Raw genomic sequence first — 14,096 nt, forward strand, 5'->3', positions numbered from 1 at the left:
TCTTCTGGTTCAATCTCTGATACCTAAATAAACTTGGCTCTTTGGCTGAAAATAATCCAACAAGCTGAAAACAAGCAATGTATATCCTTGTGAACATTTCAACGTTCTCTAAGATCCGATCAAGCTTTCCTTCCAATCAGAAAGCAGATGGTTTTCCTCCTGTATGAGTCCTCTAGCCTTTAATAAAAGTAGAATTCTGACCAAAATACTAACCAGTTTTGGCATCTGATTGGCTTCTGATCTGTGTGTGATTTCTTAGATTAGATCTACTTGTGAGAGTTATCCCACAATTGGGACAATTAAAGGGTTCCTCTTCAATGTCAATTCTCTATTATTCCATTAAACTTTTAATTCCATTGAAGTTCCATTCCATTTACTATAACTTCCATTAAACTGAAACTTTTCCTACAATCCAGGAACAGACCAAGCTTGAGCCTTCTGGTATATCAGCAGGTGGGAATTTCGAATAAAATGTCTGGGCACTCATAGTTACTGACTTATCTGGTGTATGACCAGATTGGAATTCTGCTTGAAACTATTTCCAAAATCCAGACACTCATATGGTTTCTTTCCTGTGTGAGTCCTCTGGTGTTTCAGAAGGTTAGAGTAATTATTGAAACTTTCCCCATAATCTGGACACTCATGGTTACTGGCCCATGTGAATTGCTTGGTGTATCACCAGGCTACCCTTCTGACTAAAACATTTCCCACAATCTGGACACTTGTATGGTTTCTCTCCCGTGTGAGTCCTCATGTGGATCACAAGGTTAGAATTATCACTGAAACTTTTCCCACAATCTGGGCACTCATAAGGTTTCTCCCCAGTGTGAGTTCTTTGGTGTGTAACTAAGTTGCAATTATGACTAAAACTTTTCCCACAATCCGGACATTCATATGGTTTCTCTCTTGTGTGAGTTGTCATGTGGTTCAGAAGGTTAGAATTATCACTGGAACTTTCCCCCCAATTTGGACACTCATACAGTTTCTTGCTTGTGTGAGACCTCTGGTGTATCACAAGTCTACCCTTCTGACCAAAACTTTTTCCACAATCCGGACACTCATATGGTTTCTCTCCTGTGTGAGTCCTTTTGTGTTTCAGGAGGTTAGAATTATCACTAAAACTTTTCCCACAATCTGGACACTCATATGGTTTCTCACCCGTGTGAGTTCTCTGGTGTATAAGTAAGTTGGAATTAAGACTGAAAGTTTTCCCACAGTATAGACACACATGTGGTTTCTCTCCTGTGTGAGTCCTCTGGTGTGTAACCAAGCTACTCTTCCGACTGAAACTTTTCCCACAATCCAGACACTCATATGGTTTCTCTCCTGTGTGAGTCCTCATGTGGTTCTGAAGGTTAGAATGATCACTGAAACTTTTCCCACAATCTGGACACACATATGGTTTCTTGCCTGTGTGAATCCTCTGGTGTATCACCAGTTTACACTTCTGACTGAAACTTTTCCCACAATCTGGACACTCATATGGTTTCTCTCCTGTGTGAATCATCTGGTGTATAACAAAGCTGGAATGATGACTGAAACTTTTCCCACAGTATAGGCACTCATGTGGTTTCTCACCTGTGTGAGTCTTTTGGTGTTTCAGAAGGTTAGAATTATCACTGAAAGTTTTCCCACAATCCGGACACTCATATGGTTTCTCTCCTGTGTGAGTCCTCTGGTGCTTCAGAAGGTTAGAATAATTATTGAAACTTTTCCCACAATCTGGACACTCATATGGTTTCTCACCCGTGTGAATCCTCTGGTGTACAAGTAAGTTTGAATTAAGACTGAAACGTTTCCCACACTCCGGACACTTATATGGTTTCTCTCCTGTGTGAGTCCTCTGGTGTTTCAGAAGGTTAGAATTATTATTGAAACTTTTCCCACAATTTGGACACTCATATAGTTTCTTGCTTGGGTGAGTCCTCTGGTGTATCACGAGTCTACCCTTCTTACTGAAACCTTTCTCACTATCCGGACACTCATATGCTTTCTCTCCTGTGTGAGTCCTCTGGTGTATCATCAGGTTTCTATGCTTACTAAACTTTTTGGCACACTGTGGGCACTGGTAGGGCTTTTCTCTATTATGGGTTCTTTTATGCTCAATGAGTTGGGAAGTGTAGCGAAAGACCTTGCCACATTCGGAGCATTTGTATTGTTTTTCACCAGTCTGGATTTTCTGATGCATAATCAGCTCTGATTTGAAATCTGTGCTTTTCCCACAATATGCATCATTGTGGAGCGTTTCCATCATTGATAGTCTTAGATTCTTGAGGAGGTCAAAAATATTTGTGATCTCTTCTTGGATGATTCAAGCAGTTTGTTTCCTCACAGAGGGGGGGGTCTGTATTATTGTCTGGAATGAGTGATTCCTCCCCAAAGACTTCTAGATATTTCCTCTTTTTCTGAATCTGCAAATGTTCCACTACCAGATGTATCATATTCTCTTTCCCTTTTAAAGCTGCTTCCGATTCTTTGCTGTGCAGAAGGCTCTTTTTGACATTCCCCTTGCCTGTAAGATTCACATAAAAAGGATACTTTAGTTACTCTCTATAATATAGTTGCAAGTTGTGCAAACGACAAAAAAGCATGCAAAACAATGAAAAAGCAAACATTGGCAAACTGCTAGATTAACCACTGCCATTCATTATGAAACATAAAAGACTAAGTTAAAATCTTCACACAATCATGAAATTCTATTGTTGACTTGTGCAAATCACAGATTGTCTATTGTAACCATAGGTTTACGGGCACTGAAATTTGGGAATAAAATATTACTGGAGGGTGATGTTTTAGGCCCAATTGTGTGCTGTATAAAACCTTAATTCTTCCTCTATGGAAAGGCAGCAAAGTCCAGGCTGAGTAAGCATCCTGCAGAATCTATGACCACGGGGAAAAGCAATTTAACTTGGTATGCAATATGAACAAAACCTATAGCTAACTTCCATATAAGGAAATATATGCCTCTCTCACATTCCTTTGCTAATCACCAGTAAACATACAATCCAGGAAAAAGGCAAAGAATGTAGCTTCCGTTAATTATCTATAGGGAAGTCAGGAGAAGCTTGCCTTATATGGTGCAAGAGTGAATAGTAGTTGGAGGATGGCTTAATGTATGTGGCGTTCGTGAATTGGTTATTCTGCACCACATGTCAGAAGAGTAAAATACAATAAAAAGGAGAGATCTTGTCATTCGAGGTCGCCTCATCGAGAAAACTCTCTCTGTCACTTCATTCTGATGTGGCAATCATGGCATGCTGTGCCTCCCTAGTGGGCGACCCACCAGGGGAGGGCTGCATGCTTTCAATTGTCAGCACTGCCATATTGTTATAACCATATAGCTATTGAGGATAGGAACACGGATACACACACAGTGGTACCTCTACTTAAGAACTTAATTCGTTCCGTGACCAGGTTCTTAAGTAGAAAAGTTTATAAGTAGAAGGAATTTTTCCCATAGGAATCAATGTAAAAGTGAATAATGCGTGCAAACCCATTAGGAAAGAAATGAAAGCTCGAAATTTGGGTGGGAGGAGGAGGAAGAAGAGGAGGAGGACAGTCGCTGCCCAGAGCGAAAGGAGCATTTCTTTTCTCTGGCCACTGGCAGAGGTTTATTCCCTCTCCAAGCGCCCAGAGAAAGGAAAATGCTTCGTTCGCTCTGGACTGCCAAAGCCTTCTTAAACGCCACTGAAAGGCTCCTCTGGCAGCCCAGAAAAGCCCGAGATGGCTGGGATTAAAACAGGAATGGCAGGAAAGTGGCCGAGCCCTTGTGCCGCTCTCAAATTTCTTGGGAAATTTTTCCGGGCTCGGGTTCTTAAGTAGAAAATGGTTCTTGAGAAGAGGCAAAAAAATCTTGAACACCCGGTTCAAGATCTAGAAATGTTCTTAAGTAGAGGTACCACTGTATATTCACAAAAATTAGAAAAAGATTCCCCTCTATATGTGTGTACAACACTGTTCCCTCTAAGCTTCATGGCCGCGTAGCCGCACACGCAACCAAAAACTGTCGTGCAGTCATAATGGCTGGGGAAAAGGAGAGTGTGTCTGCAGCCCAGAAGGAGCCTATCTGAGTACGCAGTCAATCAGTTTTGGGGACTTGAAAAACAGGGAAAGTGAAAACCTAACTGGCGAGGCTCATTCTCACCTTAGCCGGTCCTTCTTGCACTGCAGAATCTATGGTAACATCCAGCTTTACTTCCTGTAGTTTTTCTGGAAAGGGTGCGCAGGAGGAGTAGAGATTGCCCTGCGTAAAAAGAGAAGGAAAGAGGGAACGGAAGGAGCAGAAACTGCAGTGAGCTCTTGGTGAGTCAAAGCCAAATGGATTTGGCCGGAGGACAGAAGGAAAAGAGGGGGACATGATCGAAACATTTAAATACGTTAAAGGGTTAAATAAGGTTCAGGAGGGAAGTGTTTTTAATAGGAAAGTGAACACCAGAACAAGGGGACACAATCTGAAGTTAGTTGGGGGAAAGATCAAAAGCAACATGAGAAAATATTATTTTTACTGAAAGAGTAGTAGATGCTTGGAACAAACTTCCAGCAGACGTGGTTAGTAAATCCACAGGAACTGAATTTAAACATGCCTGGGATAAACATATATCCATCCTAAGATAAAATACAGGAAATAGTATAAGGGCAGACTAGATGGACCATGAGGTCTTTTTCTGCCGTCAATCTTCTAGGTTTCTATGTTTCTATTGCCCCGTCAGCTTTCCTCCACCCTTTTATTCCGATTTGCCTCCAGAATCCACCACCACCAACTCGTTCCTCTCAAATCATCCTAGAGTGTCCATATGATGTGAACTATGTAAAATAGGAATTTGAAGAGTTCAAGTATATCTGCTGGGGGGAAATTGAGGACAGTGTTGAGGTCAGTGAGGTTACTCATAGGGGGGGATGCCAGCAAAGGAACATGGGAGTTGTTCAATCAGATCTGCAGGTGGGGGAAATGTTTTTTCCCCCCCTTTATGTACTGCTGTGTCTTCTCACCAATTACCTTTTAAAGGGGGAAACCTAAAGTTAGTCTTACAAGGAAGACAAATGCCATTAGATTCTGGTATGAAGACCAAAAAAGTACAGAAAGATCTCTTGCTTAAGGGGCTTTATTTGATAGAACAGGGTTCCCTCGATTTTCGCGGGGGATGCGTTCTGAAACCTCCCGCGAAAGTCAAATTTCCGCGTAGAGATATGGATGTAAATACACCATTTTTGGCTATGAACAAGCCACCCCGTAACACTTTAAACACCTAAATTACCATTTCCCATTCCCTTAACAACCATTTACTCACGATTATTATTGGTACTCACCATTGAATAAGACACTTAGTGATCCGGATATTTATAAACATAATTATTTATGAACAATAATTATTTTTTCTGTTATTTATTTGCAAAAATTATTAGTTTGGCGATGACGTATGACGTCATCAGGTGGGGAAAAACATGGTATAGAAATGTTGTGGTTAGCTCTGGCCCAGCTCCTGCCCCAAGGACTGTGGATGTGGGGGAGACATCCACATGCTGCAGGCCTGTTTTGCCCCCGGTCGAATCTGCTGATGAAGGCTCCTCTGACCAAGAAGACAGGAGTGACAGGGAGGAGGAGAGTGTGGCAGACAGCTCAGAGGGAGATCAATTATCTAGCTCCTCCTTGGATTCAGAACAAGAGTTACAGCCACACATGCGGAGAGCGATGCATAGGCAACAACAACTGAGAGATTATTATCAAAGAAAATGAGGCCACCTGTGGTTGGGTGGGGCTGTGGTAATTAGTGAGGCTGCTATAAATAGCAGCCTGTGGGTTTGGCCATTGAGGAGGATTATCTGATCCTTGTGTTTCGTGCCTGCTTTGCTGCGTTTGACCTTTTGTGTGCTGATTTTCCCCCGCTTTGAAACTAAACCAGAGCAAAGTGTGTGTCACTTTGTGAAAAAAAAAAGGACTGTGAATTGCCTCACAGCTGCAAGCTAAGTATCACAGAACTGATAAGGGACTTGTACCAATTACCAGTTTGTTTGGAGACCAGTGCTCTTTGCTATACAAAAAGAGGGCTTAGTTTAAGTGAATTTTCATTATAAAGAACATTGTTTTGAATTTTCAAACGTGTGTGTGTCTGAAATTTGTACAAAGTATTGCAAAGTATTTTTTAATTAATATTTTTTTAAAAAACTGTGGCATAGGCTATTCGCAAAGTTCGGACCCTCGAAAGTCGAGGGAACACTGTATTACATTTTGCAATCATTTTATTTCACCTTTTTAAATTATAAATACAGTAACATATGGAGCAAACAAACCTTACCCCTTGTTTCGTGGTTGCTTACTTGTACCCTATAACCATCAGTGGAAATTTTTGTGTCAGGAAGCGCCAAGCCAATGGCGAGCCTGTGAGATGCACATCCCAAAAATTAAGGTGCTCAAATATGAAAATGTGCTGCTCAAACACTATACTTTTCTGCACACACCAAAAAATAATTAGAGGGAGCATTGGTGTATCATATGTAAGTATGTAGAAAATCCATGTGTATTTTCTGTCTACAAAATGAAATAGGTACAGTATGTGGGCATTAAGGGAAGAAACGCCCATACACTAATGCTGAAAGTTTAGGGAACAAACAGGATGAACCAGAAGTCTGAGTACATCCTGTATAGGCAGGTATGACATAGTTGCCATTACTGAAACTGGGTGATATGAAACTCATGACTGAAATGTCTATATGGAGGGATATAAACTATTCAAGAGAAACAGACCTAAGAAAAGAGGAGGTGGAGTTGCATTATATATAAAACATTATTACATCTCTACAGAAAGCATGAAAACCTCCAAGAATCCATATTGGCCAATATAAAAGGAAAGAAAAATGACATTGCTATAGGAATATACTACAGGCCAGCCACCCAACCATCGGGCCAGATTACTTGCGAGACTGCCTACTGTCGCATGAATCCCAGCGACCGGTAAGGTCCCACAGAGTCGGCCTTCTCCAGATCCCGTCAACTAGACAATGTCGTTTGGCAGGGCCTATGGTAAGAGCCTTCTCGGTGGTGGCTCCGTCCCTCTGGAATCAGCTCCCGCCAGAGATCCGTACTTCCCCCACCCTCCTCGCCGTAGTTCTAAGTTACTTCTCTCCTAGTTTAGTTTCCACCCATTTATTTATTTATTTAATTTGTATGCCGCCCCTCTCCGTAGACTCGGGGTGGCTCACAACAGTAATAGAAAAAAACAATATACAATACAGATCTAATAATTAAAACTAAAAACCCATAATTTAAGAAAACATACACACAACATACCATACATAAACAGTATAGGCCTGGGGAAGTTATCTCAGTTCTCCCATGCCTGACGGCAGAGGTGGGTTTTAAGGAGCTTACAAAAGGCAAGGAGGGTGGGGGCAGTTCTAATCTCAGGGGGGAGCTGGTTCCAGAGGGTCGAGGCCACCACAGAGATGGCTCTTCCCCTGGGCCCCGCCAAACAACATTATTTAGTCGACGGGACCCGGAGAAGGCCAACTCTGTGGGACCTAATCAGTCGCTGGGATTTGTGCGGCAGAAGGCGGTCCCGGAGATATTCTGGTCCAATGCCATGAAGAGCTTTATAGGTCATAACCAACACTTTGAATTGTGACCGGAAATTTTCATTGCTTCTTGTTCTACCCTCAGGTGCATTGTGGCAACCACTGAGATATTAGATCATAACCTATTTCTTGCTAAGCTAGAAAAATGCAGGGTAGACAACATACCACAAAATGAATTTGTAACTGACTGACAAACCATACTCAAATAGTCCTTAATGGTACATCCACACGGAGGGAAATAAATAGTGGGGTATGACAAGGTTCTGTCTTAGTTCCCATACTTTTCAATATCTTCATAAATTAATTAGATGAGTGAATAGAAGGAGAACTCATCGAATTTGCGGATGACACTAAATTGGCAGAAACAGCCAACACCCCAGAAGACAAGCTAAGGACCTCAAAAGATCTTGACAGATTTGAACAATGGGCCCTATCGAACAAAATGCAGAGAACAGCTAAGTTTACATCTGGGCAGAAAAAAACAAAGGTACAAGTAAAGATTAGGTAAACCCTGGCTCCAAAATAGTAACTGAGAGAAGAACCTAGGACTCTTTGTGGACAATCCCTTAAACATGAGTCAGCAATTTGTGCTGCAGCAGCCAAAAAGGCTAATACAATCCTTAGCTGTATAAACAGAGGCACAGAATCAAAATCACGTGAAGTATTAGTACCAATTTATAAAGGCTTGGTAAGACAAGACCTGGAATTCTGTATCCAGTTTTGGTCATCCCATTACATTACAGATATTGAGACTTTGGAAAAAAAGTGGCCAGAATAGCAATTAAAATTATTAAAGGCTCGGAGTCTAAAACATGAAAAACAGTTGGAGGATTTGAGTATGGATAATCTATAGAAAAGAAGAATTAGTGGTGACACAATAGCAATATTCCAGAGGCTGCCACAAAGAAGAGGGCGTCAAATTATTCTCCAAAGCACTAGAAGGCAGGACAAGAAAAAATGGATGGAAATTAATCTAAGAGAGAAACAACTTATAGTTAAGAAAAATGCCTAACAATAAGGACAATTAATTAGTGGAATAACTTTGCCATCAGAACCACACTGGAAGTTTTTAAGAAGGGAGTGGACAGTCGCTTTCCTGAAATGGTACAGGATCTCCTGCTCGAGAAGGGGGCTCGACTGGAAGACCTCCAAGGTCCCTCCCAGGTCTATTCTGATTCTGAAATTGTAAAGCCTCATTTAAAGCACCGGTGTGAACCTCCTCCCTTGCAAAGAAAACAACACGCTCATAAAAAACACACGGAATCAACCCTAAAGTGACAATCAACAGAAGATTGCAGGCAATTTAAAACGTGCAGCTCTGGCGGAATAAAAGTGGGCTAGAGCAGTGTTTCCCAACCTTGGCCACTTGAAGATATTTAGACTTCAACTCCCAGAATTCTGGGAGTTGAAGTCCAGGTATCTTCAAGTGGCCAAGGTTGGGAAACACTGGGCTAGAGGAATTTGGGGGGGGGGGGGGTATATGCAGGAGGCGACATATTTCAGCATAGTTTTTTTTATCTACTAGTACAATGTGGAGCAAGCAGAACAGCCCGACTTGCTCCCGGCCTCTCCTCAGACCTGCCCTCCACTCACCTTCCAAATGCCGCTTTGACCCAGGAGAAAGTACAACAGCCTCCCCAATCCTCCATTAGGAAGCCGTAAGACGAGGCTTCTCTGTGCTTCGCATTTCCATATTCTCTCTAGCAATCCACGACTCTATGGTAGCAATGACTATCCAGGCGAGCTTATTGCCAAACCACAGAGCGCCATCTAGCCAGCAATAGCTAGATCGTCCCAGCTGTATTTTCCTCACGTTAGCTGTGTGCTTGCTGGCTCCTAAAAGTTGGTGAAGTTTTTGTTTTGGGTCGCAGCGCCTAAATTATTAATTTGTATGCCGCCCCGAGTCTACGGAGAGGGGCGGCATACAAATCTAATAAATAAATAAATAAATAAATAAATAAATAAATAAATAAATAAATAAATAAATAAATAAATAAATAAATAAATAAATAAATACATAAATAAATACATAAATAAATACATAAATAAATTAATTAATTAATTAATTAATTAATTAATTAATAACATCCTGCCATCTTCATCTTATTTGTAGAATAATACAGGACAAAGCTTGGAAGTGTCTCCCACACTGTTTCCAATGACATTTTAGATAGGACATACAGTGGTACCTTTACTTAAGAACTTAATTCCTTCCGTGACCAGGTTCTTAAGTAGAAAAGTTTGTAAATAGAAGCAATTTTTCCCATAGGAATCAATAAAAGCAAATAATGCATGCAAACCCATTAGGAAAGAAATAAAAGCTCAGAATTTGGGTGGGAGGACGAGGAGGAGGACAGTCACTGCCGAAGAAGGTGAGGTGAGGGGAATCAAAAAAATCCAAAACTTTTAAGGCTTAAAAATAAAGAGGGACTCTGAGGCGGCACACCCAGCACCAGGCTGCCTCCCATACACTGTGCCAGACAGAGAAACACAGGCGGGAAGAGGGGGGAACCTTCCGACCGAAAGGCAGATGCTGCTGCTGCTGCTACTTGCTTCCTCTTTCTTCCCATGCTGAAGGGCACCCCTCTCTCTTGTAGCTGGCGCCTTTCCTTCACTGTGGTGACTCCTTGGTTTGCCTGAAGCTGAGTTGATCCAGCCGGGGCGAAACACCCCCTTTTGCCTTTCTTCACCCAGATGCTGCGGGAGGCAACCTCGTATTGAGTGTATGGGAGCCAGCGTGAGGGAGTCACCACAGCGCAGTGGTTTATTCCCTCTCCAAGTGCCCAGAGAAAGGAAAACGCTCTGTTCCCTCTGGACTCCCAAAGCCTCCTTAAGCACCACCGAAAGGCTCCTCTAGCAGCCCAGAAAAGCCCGAGATGGCTGGGATTAAAGGGGGAATGGCAGGAAACTGGCCAGGCCTTCATGCCATTCAAATTTCCTGGGAAATTTTTTCGGGCTCAGGTTCTTAAGTAGAAAATGGTTTTTAAGAAGAGGCAAAAAAATCTTGAACACCCAGTTCTCATCTAGAAAAATTCTTAAGTAGAGGTATTCTTAAAGTAGAGGTATCACTGTACTGTCATCCTCTCTGTATAATGCTCTCTGCTCACTAGAGCAGCCTTTCCCAATTTCCAAGAGTACAGTACTAAGATTTCAGCCTTGACAATTTCCAGTTCTGCTTTGGCAAAACACTTGGAGGTCACTAGTTTGCAGGCTGGAAGCTGATCTAAAGATTCCTGTACAGTGATACCTCATCTTACGAACTTAATTGGTTCCGAGACGAGGTTTGTAAGGTGAAAAGTTTGTAAGACAAAATAATTTTTCCCATAGGAATCAATGGAAAAGCGAATCAATTGAAATGCGTGCAAGCCCAAAACTCACCCCTTTTGCCAGACGAAGCCCGTGTTTGCACTGCTGGGATTCCCCTGAGGCTCCCCTCCATGGGAAACCCCACCTCTGGACTTCCGTGTTTTTGTGATGCTGCGATTTCGCTGAGGCTCCCCTCGCTGGGAAACCCCACCTCTGGACTTCCATTGCAAGCGAAGCGCCCGTTTTTGCGCTGCTGGGATTCCCCTGCTGGGATTCCGGTGCAGCATTGCAAAAACACGGAAGTCCGGAGGTGGTGTTTCTCATGGAGGGGAATCCCAGCAGTGCAAAAATGGGCGCTTCGCTGGCAACAGAAGTCTGGAGGCGGGGCATCCCAGTGGCGGCAGCTTCGCTTTGTAAGCCCCCAATCTCCGAACAATCGCCTTCTCCGACCGCTGCGCCCTCCCAAAGGTGCCCCAGTGGGGTGGGGGCTGATGGAGCCGAGCCCCATCCTCTGCCCCGCGTGCTCCTCTGCTGGCTGAATGCCCACATGCCCCACTCATCCCCAGGGTCGAGCTGCCGGCCTCCAGACGATGACTGCCGGGCGGCTTTGGGGACAGTCGCCACCACTGCTGGGGCAGTGCCAGCAGGGACCCTGGGAGGAACGCATGGAATCCCCACCATCAGGCAGTTGAGACGGGGCGCGCAGCAGCAGCTTCCAAGAAGCGGGAGGGTGTCTCCTCAACGTATCCACCCTAATTTCCCGCCTTTGGGAGGGCGCAACTGTCTGTGGAGATGCTTGTAGCAGAGGAGGTGGGTGGCTGATGGAGCCGAGCCCCGTTTGCATGATGAAGCTCCTCCACTGGCTGGATGCCTCGCACCCCACTCATCCCCAGAGGACAAGCTAAGAAGTGGGTTAAGCTGCTGTCTCGTCCCCGGAGAGACAGAGGGGGAGGGAAGTGAGATGTGGAAGGAATGTGAGAGAAAAGGAGAAAGAGAAAAGTAAGAAACTGACGGAGGGAAAGAACGGGGAGAGGAAAAACGTACAAATGAGAGAGAAGAGATGAGAAGGAAAAAGAGAGGGAGAGGGAAGAGAAAAACAGAAATAAAAGGGAGAGAGTGAGAGAGAAATGAGGGCAAGATGGAGAGATAGGGGGAAGAGGGAAACAAACGAGACAGAGAAGGGGAGAGAAAGAAAAAGGGAGAGGAAAGAGAAAAACAGAAATGAAAGTGAGAGAAATAAGAGCAAAAAGGGGGAGAGAGAGGGAAGAGAGAGAGAGAAGTGGAGAGAAAGAAAATGGAAAGAGAAAGGGAGGGAAAGGGGAAGGAAGAAAGGAGGCAGGGAGGGAGGGAAGGAAGGAAGGAAGGAAGGAAAGGAAACATTTCCGACAGAAAACACCAGGAGCGACAAACCCACCCCCTATTACACTGCACACTAAGACAACTAGACACAAGAAGTTTTTTCTGTGAACGCCACCACTCTACTAAAGAAATAATTCCCTCAACACTGTCAAACTTTTTACTAAGTCTGCACTATTACTACTAGTTTTTTTCTCATCATTCCTATCACCCATTTCCTCCCACTTAGGACTGTATGATTGTAACTTGTTGTTTCTACCTTAAGATTTTAATTAATATTGATTGTTTCTTCATTGCTTATTTGACCCCTATGACAATCATTAAGTGTTGGACCAAATGATTCTTGACAAATGTATCTTTTCTTTTATGTACACTGAGAGCATCTGCACCAAGACAAATTCCTTGTGTGTCCAATCACACTTGGCCAATAAAGAATTCTATTCTATTCTATTATAGGTGGAAAAATGAAGGCAGAGAGACTCAGAGCAATTCAGTGCTTGTAGACAGAGGTGTAATTTGAAAAAAAATATCAAAAAACTTGGAAAGAATAAAATACAATTCTTTGGCCAAAGAAATGGTCTCTGATGCATACACTTCAGTGTACAATGTTCCCTCGCTTTTCGCGGGGGATGTGTTCCGAGACCGCCCGCGAAAGTCGAATTTCTGCCAAGTAGAGATGCAGAAGTAAATACACTATTTTTGGCTAGGAACAGTATCGCGAGCCTTCCCTTAACACTTTAAACCGCCAAACTGCAATTTTCCATTCCCTTAGCAACCATTTAGATTATTACTCACCATGTTTATTTATTAAAGTTTATTAAAGGCAGACGAAAGTTTGGCGATGACATATGACGTCATTGGGTGGGAAAAACCGTAATATAGGGGAAAAACGCGCGAAATATTTTTTAATTAATATTTTTGAAAAACCGTGGTATAGACTTTTCGCGAAGTTCGAACCCGCGAAAATCGAGGGAACACTGTACATACAAAGTGAGTGTCATAAATCATAAAATAAAATAATTGCTCACATAATACAGTGATACCTCATCTTACAAATGCCTCATCATACAAACTTTTCGAGATACAAACCCGGGATTTAAGATTTTTTTGCCTCTTCTTACAAACCATTTTCACCTTACAAACCCACCACCATGGCTGGGATGCCATGCCTCTGCACTTCTGTTGCCAGCGAAGCACCCGTTTTTGCACTGCTGGGATTCCCCTTAGGCTCCCCTCCATGGGAAACCCCACCTCTGGACTTCTGTGTTTTTGTGATGCTGCAGGGGAATCCCAGGAGTGGAATCCCAGCAGTGCAAAAATGGGCGCTTCACTGGCAATGGAAGTCCGGAGGTGGGTTTCCCATGGAGGGGAGCCTCAGTGAAATCGCAGCATAGCAAAAACACAGAAGTCCAGAGGTGGGGTTTCCCATGGAGGGGAGCCTCAGGGGAATCCCAGCAGCGCAAAAACGGGCACTTCGGCTGGCAAAAGGGGTGAATTTTGGGCTTGCATGCATTAATCGCTTTTCCATTGATTCCTATGAGAAACATTGTTTTGTCTTACAAACTTTTCACCTTAAGAACCTTGTCCTGGAACAAATTAAGTTTGTAAGACAAGGTATCACTGTATATTGATAGAAGGTAGTAAGAAAGATGAGTAGCATAAAATGACGAGGATGATAGCAATACAGCTGACCACATGGATAAATATCTTTGGGCAGGAGACAGTGGTGCAGGGGTTGGTTGTTTAACCGGCTGATGGCTCAGAGGTAGAAACAATCTTTGCGTCTAGTTGTTTTGGCATCCAATGCCCTACAGCAGAGTCCTGATGGGAAAATGTTGAAATGGAATAACCAGAAGCGAGACTGG

Source organism: Erythrolamprus reginae, chromosome 2 (assembly GCF_031021105.1).
Source record: "Erythrolamprus reginae isolate rEryReg1 chromosome 2, rEryReg1.hap1, whole genome shotgun sequence".
NCBI classification, from domain to species: domain Eukaryota; kingdom Metazoa; phylum Chordata; class Lepidosauria; order Squamata; family Dipsadidae; genus Erythrolamprus; species Erythrolamprus reginae.